Below are 17,858 nucleotides of genomic sequence, written 5' to 3' on the forward strand. Positions count from 1 at the left end.
GCCCTCTGGCTAGACCAGGGAGCTATGAAGTTTCTAGGAGTGGGGGTGGGGGTAAAGATTAATTAGGTACTAGGGGATGTCCCCTGAGAAGTTTGATCTGAGTGGGCCCCCAGGAAAGAGATCAGTGATCTTCAGGCCCAGGGGCATTTGGTTACTCCCATTTTCCAGGAGAGTTTGGGCCAACACATTGGCTCTTCACCTTGGATTCCCAAGTTGGGACAAGGAGGCAGGGAGACCTGTGAAAAGGCAAGTATGTTCTGCTCCCTTCTTTGACCTGGGGAGGTAGGATGGGTAGGGAGGGGTGTGAGATGCTGCCCTAATTTTTTTTTGAAAAATGAGATTTTTCATCCCATTAGTTGGAGTTAGAAACCAGAAAAGCATTCTCCTCAGAAAGAAAAATGAGGAAAAAACTAATGCCTGCCTTGCTTGGATTTTTAGTGTTACCAAATACCGTTGTGTTTGTGACTTATTCGTTGTATACTGTGGGCCTGGCCTGCTCCTCGTTGACCCTTCTTATCTTTGGCCCCAACTTACCTTCATGAAAGTTCACTCTAAGAGAAGAACATTGAAATGGAGGGAGACAAAAGTCCTCACCGAGTGTGGTCCAGTAAATCCAGATATTAACTCCATTGTAAATCCCAGCAGACACGGGTGTATCAGAAATGTGGTTCCGGGGGCGCCTGGGTGGCGCAGTCGGTTAAGCGTCCGACTTCAGCCAGGTCACGATCTCGCGGTCCGTGAGTTCGAGCCCCGCGTCAGGCTCTGGGCTGATGGCTCGGAGCCTGGAGCCTGTTTCCGATTCTGTGTCTCCCTCTCTCTCTGCCCCTCCCCCGTTCATGCTCTGTCTCTCTCTGTCCCAAAAATAAATAAAAAACGTTGAAAAAAAAATTTAAAAAAAAAAAAAAAAAAAAAAAAAAGAAATGTGGTTCCGTATGCTGGATGTGTGTTCGTAATAACTGTGCCTGAAGGCCTGCTCGAGTTACGATTCAGCAAAGGAAGGAGACAGGAAGGAGACTATTAGCTTAGGGCAAAGAAACATCTGTTCCAGGAGACCCAAAAAAAAAAAAAAAGTATACCACATTTTACATAATAGATGCTGCTTTGAAGGTTTCTTTGGAATTTCCCATATTAAATCATGCTCCAAACTTTCTTAGAAACTGCACTTTTTAAAAGAGCCATTCTATTATGTTTTTGTTTTTTTTTTTTTTTGTTTTTTTTTTTTTTTTTTTTTAGAGAGAAAGCAGAATTCTCCACTCTGAGATGAGGTGGTCTTCATTCAGATATTGGCCTCATGATTTAATAGCTTTGTGACTTTGGAAAAATGATTTCATTGCCCCAGATCTTAGTTTCCCTATCTGTAAAATGAATGCAATCCTAACACCTGTCACACAAAGTATTGATACAGATTAGATGTGAGAAAACATTTTTTAACACAATGGGAAATAAAGTTAAACCCTTGAAAATGTGACTATTAATAATCTTCAAATTAGCCAAGTGATATTCGGCATGTAAAGTAAAATTTTGGAACCATATTTTTCTGTCTATGAGTCATATTTGTAGGCTATGCACATTATCACATTCAAAACAATTCGTGGTATATTAGGTTGAAATGATGGAATGAAAATACTCCAGCCTAGGAGAGTCAAAGTAAGTCAGCTGAACTGGGAAGTAACTACATATCTAAACCGAATTCTAAATTGTTTTACGATATTATGTTTATCACATAATAGTGTATTACCTAATTTTGCTCAAAACGTGTCGGTTCTTATATTTAAAATGATAGTCTTGTGTTTAGTTGGAAATATGGAACTGAATGATTTTGTAAAATTGAGGAGGAGTTAAATTTAGGGTCCTTGGGAAAACTCTATGGTTAGATGGTTAATATTACTTATTTAGTTTAAAGTATTGAAGCATTAAACACACTCAAAAATGTCAATAAATATTACATAACTATATTATTTGGGTACCAATTTACAAATATCTGCCATATGAGTTAAACAAAAGTAAAACATCCAGAAGTAAAAATACGGCTAAATATTATAAATGGCTATTTTACAGGCCTTGCTACAAAATGCTATTATAACATCCAGATGCCCTAACTCAGAACCTTCATGATTCTTACTTATCGCATTACCATTGCCTTACTTATTCCTCTGAATGGAAGGGGAGCCATAAATAAGAACAATTTGGGAGAATGCAAAGGCTAACCTGGAAAGGGATGTGGAGTGAAGTGTAGACACACACTTTGTTGTCACATAGCATAACTGAGTCTTTCCTTCCCTCATTCCATATTCATTCCTTATTCAAGAGTCTCTAATCTCGCCTCTTAAAATACCAGTCACTCTGCTAGGTACGGGGTTTGAGAAGCAGGTGGGGAGATTCAAAGATAAGATACAAACTTCTTTTTTTTTAATGTTTGTTTATTTTTGAGAGAGAGAGGGAGAACTTGAGCAAGCGTGGGGGGGGGGGGGGGGTGCAGAAAGAGGGAGACACAGAATCCAAAGCAGGCTCCAGGCTGCTGTCAGCACAGAGCCTGATGCAGGGCTCAAACCCACAAACCTTGAGATCATGACCTGAGCTGAAGTAGGATGCCCAATCAACTGAGCCACCCAGGTGCCCCAAATACAGACTTTACTGTGTCAAGTTGTTTGTGGTAAAATGGACAGATTTGTGCTCCTGATAATTACTGTCATCCAGAAAAATGATGTTGCTAAAGTCCTTTAAGTCCTTGCTAAAGTTTTAAGTCCTTGCTAAATATCATAGGTAACTGACTTTAATTTTATTATTCTCCTCTACTCATATCCTGGATGGCTTTGCTAGCTTATTGCTCCCTTATGATTTTTTTCTGAATTCCTTTAACTCTTCCTCAGAACTTCTTAATCCTTTTAAATAGCTTTTTTACATAATAAAACTAAAATGTGCACATACTGCCAGAGCCATATAGAGTCAACTCTCACCCCACCCATCCTTGTCTAGCAGGTGTATCAGTTAGCATTTGCTATGTAACAGATCACCCCAGAATTTTGTGGATTTAAAAAACAATTGTGTTCTTTTCCACAATTTTGTGTATTCATTTGGAGGTGTTACTAGTCTTGGCTGGCTCAGCCAGGACTGGATGGTCTAGGATAGCCCCAATCATGTATTTGTTTGGAGTGTCAAACAGGATAACTGGTTTGACGGAGGCTTCTCTCCATATGGCCTGTCCTCTTCCAGCAGGCTTTCTTAGTCTTTTAACATAATAGTCTCTGAGTTTCAAAGAGAAACGAGAAAGAATACCCCAGTGTGGAAGGGCTGTACATGCTTTTCATGTGTCTGATTTGCAGCAAAGCTGAGTCATATGCCAAACCCAGATCCAAGATCCGCTTGGAGAAATCTCCACATCTTGTTGGGAGAAGCTGCAGGGTCACCTTGCCAAGGGGCAGGATACAGAGAAGGGAAGACTTTGTGACTGTTTTTGCAAACAGTCTATGGTGGCTCAGGAGGGAGCAATATATGTTTGAGCCAAGAAGGGTCACGCCTCCTCTTCGGTCAAAGCCCATTGGCTGGAACTAGACATGTGGCCCCTTGCATGGATGCAGAAGGGGATGTAGAGTAAAACCTTTTGTGCAATTAGGTGTTACGTTGTCTCAAATGATAGTTAGACCTCACCCTTTAACTCCATAAAAATCCATTCAGGCCTTTGAGAGTTGGTCATATTCAGAGATACCATCAATTTCCATCTTCAGGCTTTCAGGGATCGGAGGTGGGTCTTCTAACGATACGGATTTGTGGGAGGTCAGAGAGTTGTATGAAGTGGTTTGTATTTTCAGAAGCAAAATTATGGTAGAGGTTATTTCTCCTGTCTCTAAATTCCTGTAAAATATTGTACTGTTTGTGTTGAATTATCTATCTACCTCTTCTTCTCTGCTGGATTGGGTTTCTAAGTGTGGAGGCTGTGCCTTACCACTGTCAAGTTCTGGTTAGTGTCTAGTCCAGCAGGGTTACACTGAAATAACTAACACAGTCCCTTGGAGAAGAGGCAGAAGACTGTAGTTAACCCTAGGACCCTCATTTATTCCCTTTACATTGTGTTAATGTCCCATTTAATTATTTGCTCTCCCTCCCCAAGTCACCAACATAGAGTCAACCAACATATTGGACCACCAGCTTCCTCTGTTAATTTCTTCATTGCAGCAAAGTCAGAAGAGGAACGCATTTATTTATTCTACACAAGTAAATATTGAACACCAACTTCATTTCACACATGTTTTATATGACAGATGCAGCAGAAAATATATAAAGTTTCTGCTCTGTTGAAAGGATATATCAAAATATATTGAATAATAGGTATCAGATGTTGATGTATTTTATGTAGAAGAATAGAACAGGTAGAGGGAAAGAAATCCTGGTGGTGGTAGTGGGTGGTATGTTATTTTGTAAATGAGAGGCATATACAAAAATATAGTGACATGCGAACAGTGATCTGCATGTAAAGAGCCAGGCAGATACGCAGAAGAGCAGTCCAAACTGAGGAACAGTATATGCAAAGGTCCTGAGACAAATTATGAATGGCGTCTATGAAGAACAGGAAGAAAATCCGTGTGTTTGGAGTCAAGTGAGCATGGGAAAGGAATAGGAGAAGGGAGGAGAGTGGTATAGGGCTACATAATAGAGGGCCTTATAGCACAGTGCACAGACTGGCTCATATTCTGAGGAAGATGGGGAGTCATATAAGCAAAGGATAGAAAACCAAAGGCTTTGAGAATTCTATGGGCTTGGGGACAGAAATGGCAAAGGGGGAAAATGTGTATTTTTATTCTATGATCTTTTTTTCTCCCTCTCATCCTTCACATACCTGTGTAAAAAAAATTTACTTTCAAGATTGTGTGCTAGCAAATCATTAATATCTATGAAAATACATAAAATGATATTTGGACATATGTTGGAAATACTGCCTTCCACCAGCAATAAATAGATTAAGGACAAATAGACTATGTAGCTTTTGCTATTAATTCTTGAGATACATTCTTTTGCTATTAGTTCTTGAGATAATTCTATGAGATACATTCCTTCTAAAACTGAGTCCTATGTTAATGTATTGCCTGTATTATAATCTAGGCTCTCAAAAGGATAGTTTTTAGACTAAGTCTAGACTACTTAAATAGTTTTAGTAAAACCCAACTAACTGTATGTTATAAATAAAAATAAGCAATTGTCTAACTTAAAATGGCCTTCCTGTCATATGGCTTCACATGGGATGATGCAGAGGGGTGTAAGCATTGACTTTCTTGGTGAAAAAACAACCCTCATGAAGATACTTTGTTTTTTGCAGACTTATTTTCTATAAAGAAAACCATCAAGCACAAAGAGTGCTTAAGTGTGGTAGGAATACTTAAAAAAATATTACAACAGTAACAATAAACATAAACAATGGAAAACTTTTTAGAAGTATTTAGAAATACAGTTAAAGTCAATCTCATGGAATTATTTTAACCAAGCCAAACCCAGCCTTGTTATGAACATACTCATTTCTTTACAGGGTAATTTGGTTAGAACTGAGTTACTGGTTTCATGTGACTAGCTTTGGGCTGTTGTATGCATTTTTGGTCAAAGAAAAAATTGAATTATCATTTTTACTTGGAGTGGCCCTCAGTACATAAAGCCTGATCTTCGGTCCCTTTGCACAATGTAGTCCTCCTAGTCCTAGAATTCATAGAAAATGTAGGGGTTGGCAGAGGCTAGAATGCTCTGCTAGCAGCTAACAGCTGCTAATAGAATCCATGTCTATTATGAAATAATTCCTTCAATAATATATAGGGAGCTGCATTGTTCCCAGAGCCTTCTTTGTATGTCATCTCGTCTACCTTTGGGAACCCCTTCAGAATGACATGCATGACCATCTTCAGACGGGGACATTTCTTGAAGAGTGATTTGTGGAATTCTCCTTTGGTTTCATGATAATTGGTTGAATCCGGTCTTAAAATTAGTCTTTTCCTCTCTGAGTGCACTCTTGCCCACTGGACTGAGTCCGTGTGTCTCATGTAGTTGTGAGCTTCCCTGTGTAGGTGTGTGTATTGAGGCATATCTAAAAATAGGCTGGAGTTTAGGGTTCGAGCTTCTTCCCTCCTCCCACCCCATTTACTATGTATTTTTTGGATGCAGCTGCCTTCATTTGGATTTAATAATTAAGTAGGCTGAAAATATAAGTAACCTATAAACATATTTGGTATGTATCTCTGCCCATAAACGCTCACACTTCAAAAAACTTTTGCAGAAGTGAGTCCTTATTTGGCATATGGGGAGGATGTTACAGCTATGAGGGAAGAGGCTGATTTAAGTTTGGAAGGTAGCATTTAGGGGAGATTCTTTGGTGTCTGGTTCTGCATCCTTAGCATCCATTTCTGCAGGCTTAAAGCCTTTGTGCTTGTTGCCTAAGAATAGCTGAGAACTATTTCATTCTTTTGACCATAAAGGGAAATGTCAGTTCTGTAGTCAATCATTTAAGCTTTGGAATATGATCTACTGCTTTGCAGAGAACTATGAAGGCACCTTGGAGTACTACATCTACTTTAAAACACAGCCACAAAATGCAGTGGGAGTCCCAAGTCTTTAAGACTACGGGAAGGAGGTCATCATGAGTCATGACTTCACAGAGAGAGGATTCAGATCAACTGTTCAAATCTATAGGAAACTAAATAGAAGGGAGGGCCTGAGGTCCAGTGAGAGGTTGTTTTCATGAGCCCTCAGCATCTGTGTATACACTTCCCATCACTAGAATCTGTATATTCATGTAACCAGGAATGCTTCCATAGCATCTTCCTGGGCACAGAGCTGTGGGCCAAGTGATGTCTTCAATCTTATGCCTGGAGTCAAAGAATGACTCTACTTATGGGGCATCTGGTGAAACTGTGGGTGCTCTGTAAATTTCAGGGAGTGCTTTTCACTTACCAGGGAGCATCATCATTTTCCAATGTGTTTGTTACCAATGAATATTTTATTAAAAAAAAAAAAAAACCAAAAACTCTGACAGTAATTTCACACACTGCTGGAGAACGGGCTTCTGCTGTTTGATTATATCAGATAAAACTTACACCTTCCCTGAAATATAGGAGTTAAAGAACTTAAGGCAGCAGACTCACCTGACTCAGGTACAGACCTAAAAGATTTTCTCTGATTAATCATCAGGCATTCATAGATGAAAATATTAGGAGACAGAAGGGACTAGGAGGATAACTCACATTATTATTGGCACTTGAATTAGAATTTGTCTTAAAAATACCAATTTACTTTGATAAATGCTACCCAGGCCTTAACTGTGTTTGTGGCTGATTCCTTTGTGAAATGAAAGCGTCAGTGCACAATGAACTGTTCTGATAAGCTGCTTCACAGGTTTAGAATATATTTAAAGCTAATCTTCAAGAACTAATATGTAATGATGCTATTTTATTTTTATGAACCATGGTTTTATATCCCACTGTTTATCTGATTTGAAATGGTTGTAACGTTTGGAGAACGTTAATATTGAACCATGCCAAAACCTTAATAAACTTAGTCTTGAACTAATATTTCAGGCTCATGTAGGATTTCTGTATGCTAAAATAGTTTTTAATATTGCAGAAATGCAATAGTGACCTTTCCATAAAACCTTAATAAAATTACTTTGTGATATAAACTGCAGGAGAGAGGGGAACTTTCTTGAATGAGACTATGCATGATTTATCTGCATTTCGTGGTTTATCTTCTATCTCATTTCTTCAGATCCCTTGTGTTTTTCTTTCCCTTTAGCCAAACAGTGATTTGAATAATTTAAACTAGAGAACAGATACAGAATTTTCAAAGACATGTTTTCCCTTTGCACCAGTGTCATTTACCTGTTGCTGATGTACCAGTTGTCTTGATAATTCTAATAGTCTCCATGCTGTTTAAAAGAAGTAAACAGGGCTCCTGGGTGGCTCAGTCGGTTAAGCGTCCGACTTCAGCTCAGGTCACGATCTCGCGGTCCGCGAGTTCGAGCCCCGCCTCGGGCTCTGGGCTGATGGCTCAGAGCCTGGAGCCTGCTTCCGATTCTGTGTCTCCCTCTCTCTCTGCCCCTCCCCCATTCATGCTGTGTCTCTCTCTGTCTCAAAAATAAATAAACGTTAAAAAAAAATAAACAAGGTAGAAAATTTCACCCATAAGTTTCAGGTATTTAATATTGAAAATACAATTGGGCGTCACACATAGCTGTTGCTTAGCAAAGCAGTGTACGATGGTTTTATGACAAGTGTTGAGTAAGAATAGCGTACCAGTTTATAAAATTAAAGTGATGGATGTTTGGCAAGCAAACTGCACCTTCTCAAAATTGAAATGTTGGCCAGTATCCTGAAATTGAAATTCTTTGTTTCCCAGAGACTGGCATACGAATGACCAAAAATGACCAAAATCAGAAGCCTGTAGCTTGGGCTTTATAATATATTTTGTTCTAGTTTAGGGTGGAAAAAGTCTTAATTAAGTGTAGTCACTGTGAATCATTGTTTTCTAAACTGCTTTCTGTGGTCTTTTTGATGGCTTGGCTCTTGCAAGACTCTTTCAAGTTCACAAATCAAAGACAAGATGATGGCTGTTTAAGTAGAAAGTTGTGTTTTTTATTAGTTCCAAGACTATTTGCAAATACAAGCATTTCCCAAACATTCTGTATCTGTTTATCACTTGAATTTTAACCAATATTCGTATACAGAATAAACATCAGAAAGCATTTCACTGCATACTTGAGAGAATGCTCAGACTACTTTGGGTCAGAAGAATCTGGAAAAGGGCTGATAAGATCTAAAGATGGACTAACCCTACTTTATTTTCTGAAAAGTCATTAGAGGGCAATTATTCCCATCTCACTCAGTGCAACAATCCCTTTACAACTTCTAAGAACAGAGGGACATCTCAGTCCTTAGGTGATGAGAAGTGTCTACTCTGAAACCTGAAAATTCACACTTTTCATTGTTAAATAATTTTCCTGATACTGATTTAAAGTTACATTCCTTTTTTTCAAAATATATGTTATTGTCAAGTTGACTAACATACAGTGTATATAGTGTGCTCTTGGTTTTGGGGGTAGATTCCTGCAATTCATCGCTTACATACAACGCCCAGTGCTCACCCCAACAAGTGCTCTCCTCAATGCCCATCGCCCATTTTCCCTTCTCCCCTACCACCCCCCATCAACCCTCAGTTTGTTCTCTGTATTCAAGAGTCTCTTAGGGTTTGCCTCTCTCTCTGTAACTATTTTTTCCCCTTCCCTTCCCCCATGGTCTTCTGTTAAATTTCTCAAGTTCCACATATGAATGAAAACATATGATACCTGTCTTCCTCTGACTGACTTATTTCACTTAGCATAACACTGTCCAGTTCCATCCATGTTGCTGAAAATGGCAGAATTTCATTCTTTCTCATTGCCAAGTAGTATTCCATTTTATATATAAACCACATCTTCTTTATCCATTAATCAGTTGATGGACATTTAGGCTCTTCCCATAATTTGGCTATTGTTGAAAGCACTGCTATAAACATTGGGGTTCACGTGCCCCTATGAATCAGCACTCCTGTATCCTTTGGATAAATTCCTAGTAGTGCAATTGCTGGGTCGTAGGGTAGTTCTATTTTTAATGTTTTGAGGAACCTCCACACTGTTTTCCAGAATGGCTGCACCAGTTTGCATTCCCACCAACAGTGCAAGAGGGTTCCCATTTCCTAAGACCACTAATCTTTGGTACATAGTTTTTCCTCTGAATGAACACAGAATATCTCTATTACTCCGTCTTCCATATGAGTGAGTTTCAACACATGCCATCTGTCAGAATGGGGATCGCATTGGTATTGGACCAGCAGTTCATGGTCATTGTTCTTTCCCAGCTCCATCAGTAGGGCTGTGGGACTCAGCCCAGTTCACCGGTTCTTGCCTTCTGTTCCCACCCAGTTATAGGAAGAGCTTAGATTGACTCTGAAATCTCTGGAAACTTATTTTATTAATTGTTGCTTAAATGGCATGACTTCCTTCACCAACTCCTCTGTTTTGTTGATATGCTTCTTAAAATTGTGACATTGAATTTACAAAATAGTGCAAAGCAGTGGCAGGATCTGAGAGAGTTTGCTGAGATTGTTCTAGCCATTCATCGATTTCTTGTCTTTCCCAGATCCCATTAGGGTACAAACAATGACCTCTTTACTGTTAGCTCATGAAGACTGTCATTCACTGAAAGTTCAGATGGTTTTCATATAAAAAAGCCAGTTTTTAGAAGTTTTTAATTCATTATTTAATAAAGAGTGTTATGTTAGTTTCAGGTGTACAATAAAGTGATTCAGCAACTCCCTACATTACGTAAGTCCTCATCATGACAAGTGCACTCCTTAATCCCCATCACCTATTTAACCCATTCCTCTACCCAACCCCCCTCTGGTGACCATCAGTTCTCTATAGTTAAAAGTCTGTTTCTTGGCATGTCTCTCTTTTTCCCTTTGCTCATTTGTTTTGTCTCTTAAATTCCACATATGAGTGAAATCATATGGTATTTGTCTTTCTTTGACTGACTTATTTTGCTTAATATTTTACTCTGTAGCTCTATCTATGTCACTGCAAAAGGCAAGATTTCATTATTTTTTATGGCTGAATAATATTCCATCTGACACACACACACACACACACACACACACACACCCCACACATACACATATCCCACACATCTTCTTTATCCACTCATCAATAGATGGACACTTGAGCTGCATTTGGCTATTATAAATAATACTGCTATAAACATAGGGGTGCATGTATCTTTTTGAATTACTGTTTCTGTATTCTTTGAATAAATACCTATAGTGCAGTTACTGGATTGAAGGGTAGTTCTCTTTTTACCCATTTTCCACAATGGCTGCACTGGTTTGCATTTCCACCAACAGTGCATGAGGGTTCTTTTTTCTCTGTATCCTTGCCAAAACCTGTTGTTTCTTATGTCGGCTTTTTTTTTTAATTTGGTCCTGTAGGTTTGTTGTTCTTGTTGTTGTTGTTTAACCAACATGAAGATCTTTGTGTTGATTACTCTTACATGGATCTTGATAGTATGACTCATTCTTCCAAGCAATCGTTTTGTAGTAGTGAGCTCAGCTGGGACATCTAAAGTGCTAGGAGTGCTGGTGGAGATGTCGCAGGAGGCAACTGAAAATGAGGAGTGGAATTCTGGAGAGGACCAAAGAACAGTGATATTGCAGGATCACCACAGGAGGGAGAATGAGAACAAACAAGGATGGAGGACAAAAGTGGGAAACCAGGATGAGTTGACTATAGGGTGATGGTAGAGGTTAAATTCTACAGAGATTAAGAAATCTCAGGAACGAGATAAGGATACTGCATGTAAAGCCTTAAAAGTCCAGCTTCTCAAACGTCATTTTGGACAGAATATTTAACATGGATTTCATATTTTAAAATACTTACAGAGAATTGATAGTTAGGAAATGGTCATATGGAGCACAGCTTATTTTTACTATTTAAAGAAAATTGGCCATGGGAGTGTGTGACATAGATGGCCAACATATGCCTTAATGATAAGTGTTCCTGTCTTTTAAACTTCAGATGTTTTGTCCACAAAACCTGATTTAACTCATTCATGTAATGGCCATAATTGAATCCTATTTCCTTTCCCGTTTTGCCTCGAGGGTTGGTTTCAATTAGGGCAGAAGAAAAATAAAAATATTTATCATGGCTTAGTCACACTTGTGATTTTATTTGAGTAAAGCATAGGCAACCACATAAATTTTATTAAAATGCCCACCACAAATATTCCAAAATAGCGCTGTAGGCCAACTAATGTCATGGACTAAGTGGTTAGATCTTGATGTTTTGATAATACTAAGTTTTCTCTATCACATTTAAAAGACTCTAAAAACAGAGCTAAGCATTAAAGATAACAGTGATCTTTTTAAAGTAGAAATTATGAAAACATTTAAAAATAAATGCAAGAAACTTGAATTCCATTTTCTTTTAGATAACCAAAAATATCTCCTGATTTGGAAGCTGGAGTAACAAGGATCTGTGTGGGGTGAATTTGAAATGAGAAGTTGGATATTGACAGAAATATAGGCATCTCCTTTATGGAGGTAGTCCTTAGTTTTGGTTGAAGTACTTCTTATTAAAATATCTTATTAAATACAATCCCAAGAAGAGATGACTTTCCCTCATTTGGGTTGGAGACCATATATTCAAAATGTTTTACTGAATTTAAGGAACTTTCATCATGAGGATCAAGGTCAGACAGTGAGAGTTTAAAATCAAAAGGCTTAAGTGCTAGTTCTTAACCATAATTTGAGACAATCTAAGCTTTCTGAGCTCCACTTTCCACACTCTGCATTTGAGTTATGATTTCCAACTTAGTTTGTGAACGTACTTGGTAAAATGTAACTATCACATGGATGTCCAGCGCCCTTATTTTGAGAGCTTTGTGAAGCTTGGCGGGTCAGCACGTTAGCCCCCAGCACCTGCATTCAGAGCTGAGTTGTGACAGGAGCCGCGTTCATATCTCATTACTTAAGGACGTCCTCTTCTCTTGCCTAATGAGAATGTCATTTTCCTCCTCCGTGGGTCAGGCTGTTGACTTCTTCCTGGTGTCTTTGAAACTTGCCTGAAATCTTGTAGCATTTTAAAATATGCTGGGTCAAACTGTACCCCTTAAGAAACAAAATAATTGATTGCAGACACATGGGCCCAAATGATTTTCAGCAATTTTGCTTATTAGTGTGGACACGGGGTGGGGGGGGAGGGGGTGGAATCTGAGGGTTTGTCTAACAAAGGGGCAGGGAATTTCATTCAAGGAGCTCCGTTTTTGCTCTTTTTCCCAGCCTGCTGATATGGCTTGAATTAGAAGTTGGAGACATTTGCTAAAATAAAATACAACATGAACCCTTGGGAATTGCTTCACATCCTACTTCTCTGACCTCTGATCTCCTTCCCATTGCCTCTGGGCTTTGTGAGAGTGAGGGATGTTTTTCAGTTTCTATATAAGCAATGGAAGCAAACACATTTTAAAATAATCCAGTAAAAGCACACATCGTATGAAAGGAACAATTATTTGAAGGCCGTTGACCTTACCAGAATTGGGCAAGCATTTGGCATCTTTAAAGTCTGCTTTGCTACTGAAGAGCTGTTCTAGAAATGTCACCGTGTCATTACCTTGTCAGTTGCTCTTCAATACACAATAATAATACATTGTTTTTAATCTTATTTGGAGCCATTTGAATGTGGCTTTAATTTTGGGAAATAAAATCTATTTCAGGAGGACATACATGGCTTTTAAATAACATCTACATTTATTTGAAGCCCAAGTAATGTTTAGTCAAACCAACTGGAGCTAGAAGGGTTCAGAAAAATGACTGCTTCAGCCCCTGAGACTGTTTGAGTCTCCTTACAGGCAAGGAAATGAAGGCTCTGAGAGCTTAGGGGCTTCCTCAAGGACACGCAGCTAGTTGGGGCAGAGATAGGACCGGAATCCAGGTCATCCATTTCTGACCACCCTGCTCTTTCTAGACCCACAGGCTATACAGGTGCTATTAATTTAATATTGATTGTGGAAGTAATGAAATCTATAATTCAAGTCAGACCCAGTTTTTCGGGTGTGGCCAAATTACTTAACCATAAAATTTGGATCATACTAATTAGAAGACCTATTAGAAGACCTGTTTCAAGTGGTGTGAACATTGGTGCTGGTGAATGGCAGTGAAACATGAAGCGTTCAATCCCTGCTGACCTATCAGACAAAGCCAAGACAGTGTATGTTCTAATACGTACACATAGTTTGGTGTTTTGTATTTTTTTGTTTTTCTAAGTAAACTTGACATCCAATGTGGGGCTCGAACTCACGATCCTGAGATCAAGAGTGGCATGATCTACCGACTGAGCCACCCGAGTGCCCCTGAGGAATAGTAGTTTCTATGTGCCCTCTCACTTACAGAAACCAACACACGGTAAGTTTTCTGCCTCGTTGGAGATCATGGCTAATTATGACACCACATCTGGAAAAAAGGAAACCAAAATCCTGAAAGTATGACCGTTCTCTCACAAATGAACTGAGATTAGAGATTTTTGCTTCCTTTTCCTTTCAGACTTCTTATATAAAAATTGCATAAAAAACAAAGAAGAAAGGTTTGTGGGTCTTTGAAAGAATTTGCACAAATAGAAAAAAAATCAACCTTCTAAAACCTTAAATTCCAAGTAACTGTTTTTCTCACTATCTCTAGGAGTTTCATCTCTGTCCTTAGTTTAAGCATTTGAAGAGTGGAGATGGAACAGTTTTGAACATGTAAGTAAGGAGGTCATTGAATTTGTGTGAGATTTGAGTTTATTCGGATTAAATCTCTTTGACCACAGCTTATTTTCAAGTCGGGTAGTACCTCTGTGTGTGTGAATATTATAAAAGCTGTTAAATTTGGATACCTTTTAGCTCAAAACCTAAGGAAACATATTTTCTCCTTTTATGGTCTGGACTCCACTCCAATATGCACAGTCCTAGGCTTTATCCTCTTCTTCTGACTCCTGTGTAATAATAGCAAAGGCCTATTTATAAATTTGCTTGGAGAACACTTAAATATCAGGAATCTTGATTAAATTTAAGAGCTCGTTGTCTCTGTGTTTATTTTAATAGGAAAATAGTTTTTAAAATAAAGGATTTCTCAAGCCTTTGAATTGGCACCTGCTCCTAGTCCAAAGCAGTTGCCCTGTTTTTGTGAAGTCCTGTCTTGCAGTCCTCAGACTTATCCCATACACCTGCCTGAGGCAACATTCAGATAGATTATTCAAGCAAGGATAAAATAAAAATCTTTCCTTTGAAACACTCAGATAATCAAGGCAAGGTGAAACCTCTAAAGAGACCTTTTTTTTTTTTTTCTCTTGACATGTATGATTCATATCGGTGATGCTTTGCCTAGTAATTATGGCAGAGCCAGTCCAAGGGCAAATGAAGGGCAAAGTATGGAGGACTGGGCATAAGAGAGAGAAGGACCTTATGAGCAGTGGGGTAGGGTTTCCTCTAAAGAGGCAAGCTCTGTGGAAAAGAAAACCACAGGGGCGCCTGGGTGGCTCAGTCGGTTAAGCAGCCGACTTCGGCTCAGGTCATGATCTCATGGTCTGTGAGTTCGAGCCCCGCGTCGGGCTCTGTGCTGACAGCTCAGAGCCTGGAGCCTGCTTCTGTTTCTGTGTCTCCCTCTCTCTCTGCCCCTCCCCCATTCAAGCTCTGTCTCTCTCTGCCTTTCAAAAATGAATAAATGTTAAAAAATTAAAAAAAAAAAGAAAAGAAAACCACATACCCCCTGAGAACATGTCTAGGGTGCCTCCCCACCTTTGAGGACCCAGGTGCCAATCTGAGCCATCCTCAAGCTGACCTCAGAGGTCACAGCTTAAGGATGGGACCCAGCAGAGGTGAGGTTAGGATGTACAGTCAGCCAAGAAGTGATTCATAGGCTCAACCAGCTGCAGAACCAGGTGAAGAACGGAAACTCATTCTACAGACTGAGTTCCAATTGGGCACCAATGGGGGGTCAGGGGGAGAGCAGGGTATGAGTTGGGAACAGGAGCCTGGGAACAGAATTTCAGGATCTTGGAGAAAAGGGCAGGTGCACGCAAAAATGGAACTGACATGTGCATTTGGGTAACAGGAAAAGACTTTATTGGCCTTGGCCTTGGTTGTTTTTAGGTTTGTTTGGGAGCTCTCTCCTCTACGCACCTCCTCTTGCTCACCCATTCTCTCTCAAACAAAAAAACATAAAAAATGAGGTTCAGGCATGGAAAGGGAAGAGAAAGATGCAAAGGGCTCAGTATATTTGGGGCAATGAGTTAAGTCTCATAAATCCAGTGAAGAATGTAAGTGGCAAACTGACACTTTTTGAGTTTTTTGAAATGACCCTGCTTTTCAGTGCAGCTACAGGCATGTTTATTCTAGAATCCTCAAGTTGTATTGTTTTGTTGTTGTTGTTGTTGTTCTTGGTTGTTTTTTGTTTTGTTTTTTGTTTTTTTAAGTAGGCTTCACGCCCAGCGTGGAGCCTAACATGGGGTTCGAACTCATGACCCTGAGATTGAGACTTGAGCTGAGATCCAGAGTCAGACACTTAACTGACTAAGCCACCCAGGCATCCCTAGAACCCTCATGTTTTAATGTGATCTTCCTCCTCAGCAGTTTTGTTCTTTGCAGCTTCTTAAAGATTGAGTTTCCTGGGTGAATCTTTATTTCCCCAATATTTCTTCTGAGTTTTTAAGAGAAATACTAGCACTTATAGTTTGCAGTTATCAGGGACCATAAAGGTTTGGGCCAGAAGAAGGAAATATTTAAAGTTATTTGGTAGGTGGCTTCACTGTCTATGTTGTAGATTAAATAAATAGCTGTAGATTAAATAAATCTACATTGTAAATTAAATAAATAGTTGAGTTTTGGGTTATATCACCCTTTGTTTGCTTTCTTTACGTCACCTGTCACCCTGAACTGGTTTCTTGAGACTTAACCCTTAAGGATGAAGCTTGAAAGAAATGGTTGTAGAAATTACCCATTTACTTAAGGCCAGCTTGGTATCTACTCTTGATCTTGGTGGGAATGTGAGTACCGGGACCCAGAATTTCCATATCCTTGATTTGCAAGGCCTTCTGAAGAGAAGTGTGCATTCTAGGAAAATGGACTATCTTTATTTCTTACCTGAGCTTCATTCCCAAATGCCTAGCAGGTCTCTTGCTCAGTGAGCTAGTCTGGGCCATAGATTAAGATCAAAAGATCCTGTTTTCTCCTCTTGTCTTCTCTTCTCTTCTCTTCTCTTTCTTTCTTCACCTTTTTCCTTTTGGTGAGGACTTGATATAAGGCAGTTGTTCTCAAACTTTACCTGACATCAGAATCACCTGGCCTGCTGGACACAGCATGGATTTTTGGGCCCCACCCCAGATTTTCCAATTCAGAAGGTCTGGGTGGGGCCTGAGATTTTGCATTCTAATAAATTCCCAGACGATGTTTACTGACTGGGTACCACACTTTGAGAACCACTGATCTAAGGCAAGTCCATGTGACCTAAGCCTTCTCTGGTCTTTTCACTATGCTCCTGCCTTAGTCCCCAAGAGACTTGAGTCCCCACCTTGGCTATCCAGATATTATCATCAGTAGTTTAAAGAGTGTTCTAGTTAAGAAGAAACTAAGCCTGAGGGAAAGGTCAATCCAAACCCCCATTCTCCTAGTTCCCTCCCTGGAGCCCCTGGACTGGAAGCACAAAACTATAGACTACTACCTTAGCTGCACAATCAAGAACACCATGAATAAGATCCAAGAGAGACTGCTGTTTGTAGAATTTATGTTTGAGCTCCATCTAAACGTACCTAAAGTACTTATTCTATCATATTGCCATCTTTTTTTGTTTTCTATTCCTCAGACCTTATCAGGGCCCTTATTGTGGGAGTGAGGAGGGCTGAACTCTTTTGAAACATTGTTGCGTGTGACTAATACCTGCTACTAAGGGAGAGGCTGTAAGGGTAAACTCTATACACCACCATATATTCTGTTAGTTCTGGTCTTGAAAAGAGAGATGCATTCTTTCACTTGTGAGAAAGCAAGGGGGAAAAAAGCCCAGTCCTTGTTTATAAGTATTTCACATTTGCCTAATTATTTTATTTCTTGGGACTGCTATAATTCTCAGGGCTGATTAGGTTAATTCTGTTTATCTTACATACTCAGTAGTAAAAAAAAAACTTTTGCTGTTTGCTATAACCCCTTAGTCATTAAAAACAGGTACTCTATTTCAGAGGCACAAAAGAAATAAAATGCCTTTACTTCGCAGAATTTTTACAGCATGTATAAAAGAAAAGTCTTACTAAAACAGATTTGAAGTTAATTTATATC

General features: G+C 39.3%; 1 protein-coding gene across 8 annotated transcripts in view; it reads left to right on the plus strand.

Annotated features, from left to right (window-relative positions):
- Nucleotides 1–17,858, plus strand: part of PLCB4 (phospholipase C beta 4) — a 388,300-nt gene that overhangs the window by 193,782 nt on the left and 176,660 nt on the right. The window contains exon 4 of one of the 8 annotated variants that reach the window (XM_042931604.1): nucleotides 14,233–14,294. The exons of the other annotated variants lie outside the window; for them this stretch is intronic. The gene's annotated coding sequence lies outside the window, so the exon portion shown is untranslated. The remainder of the gene's footprint in view (nucleotides 1–14,232; nucleotides 14,295–17,858) is intronic. 8 annotated transcript variants of the gene reach the window in all.

Source organism: Panthera leo, chromosome A3 (assembly GCF_018350215.1).
Source record: "Panthera leo isolate Ple1 chromosome A3, P.leo_Ple1_pat1.1, whole genome shotgun sequence".
In the NCBI taxonomy this organism is placed as follows: Eukaryota; Metazoa; Chordata; class Mammalia; order Carnivora; family Felidae; genus Panthera; species Panthera leo.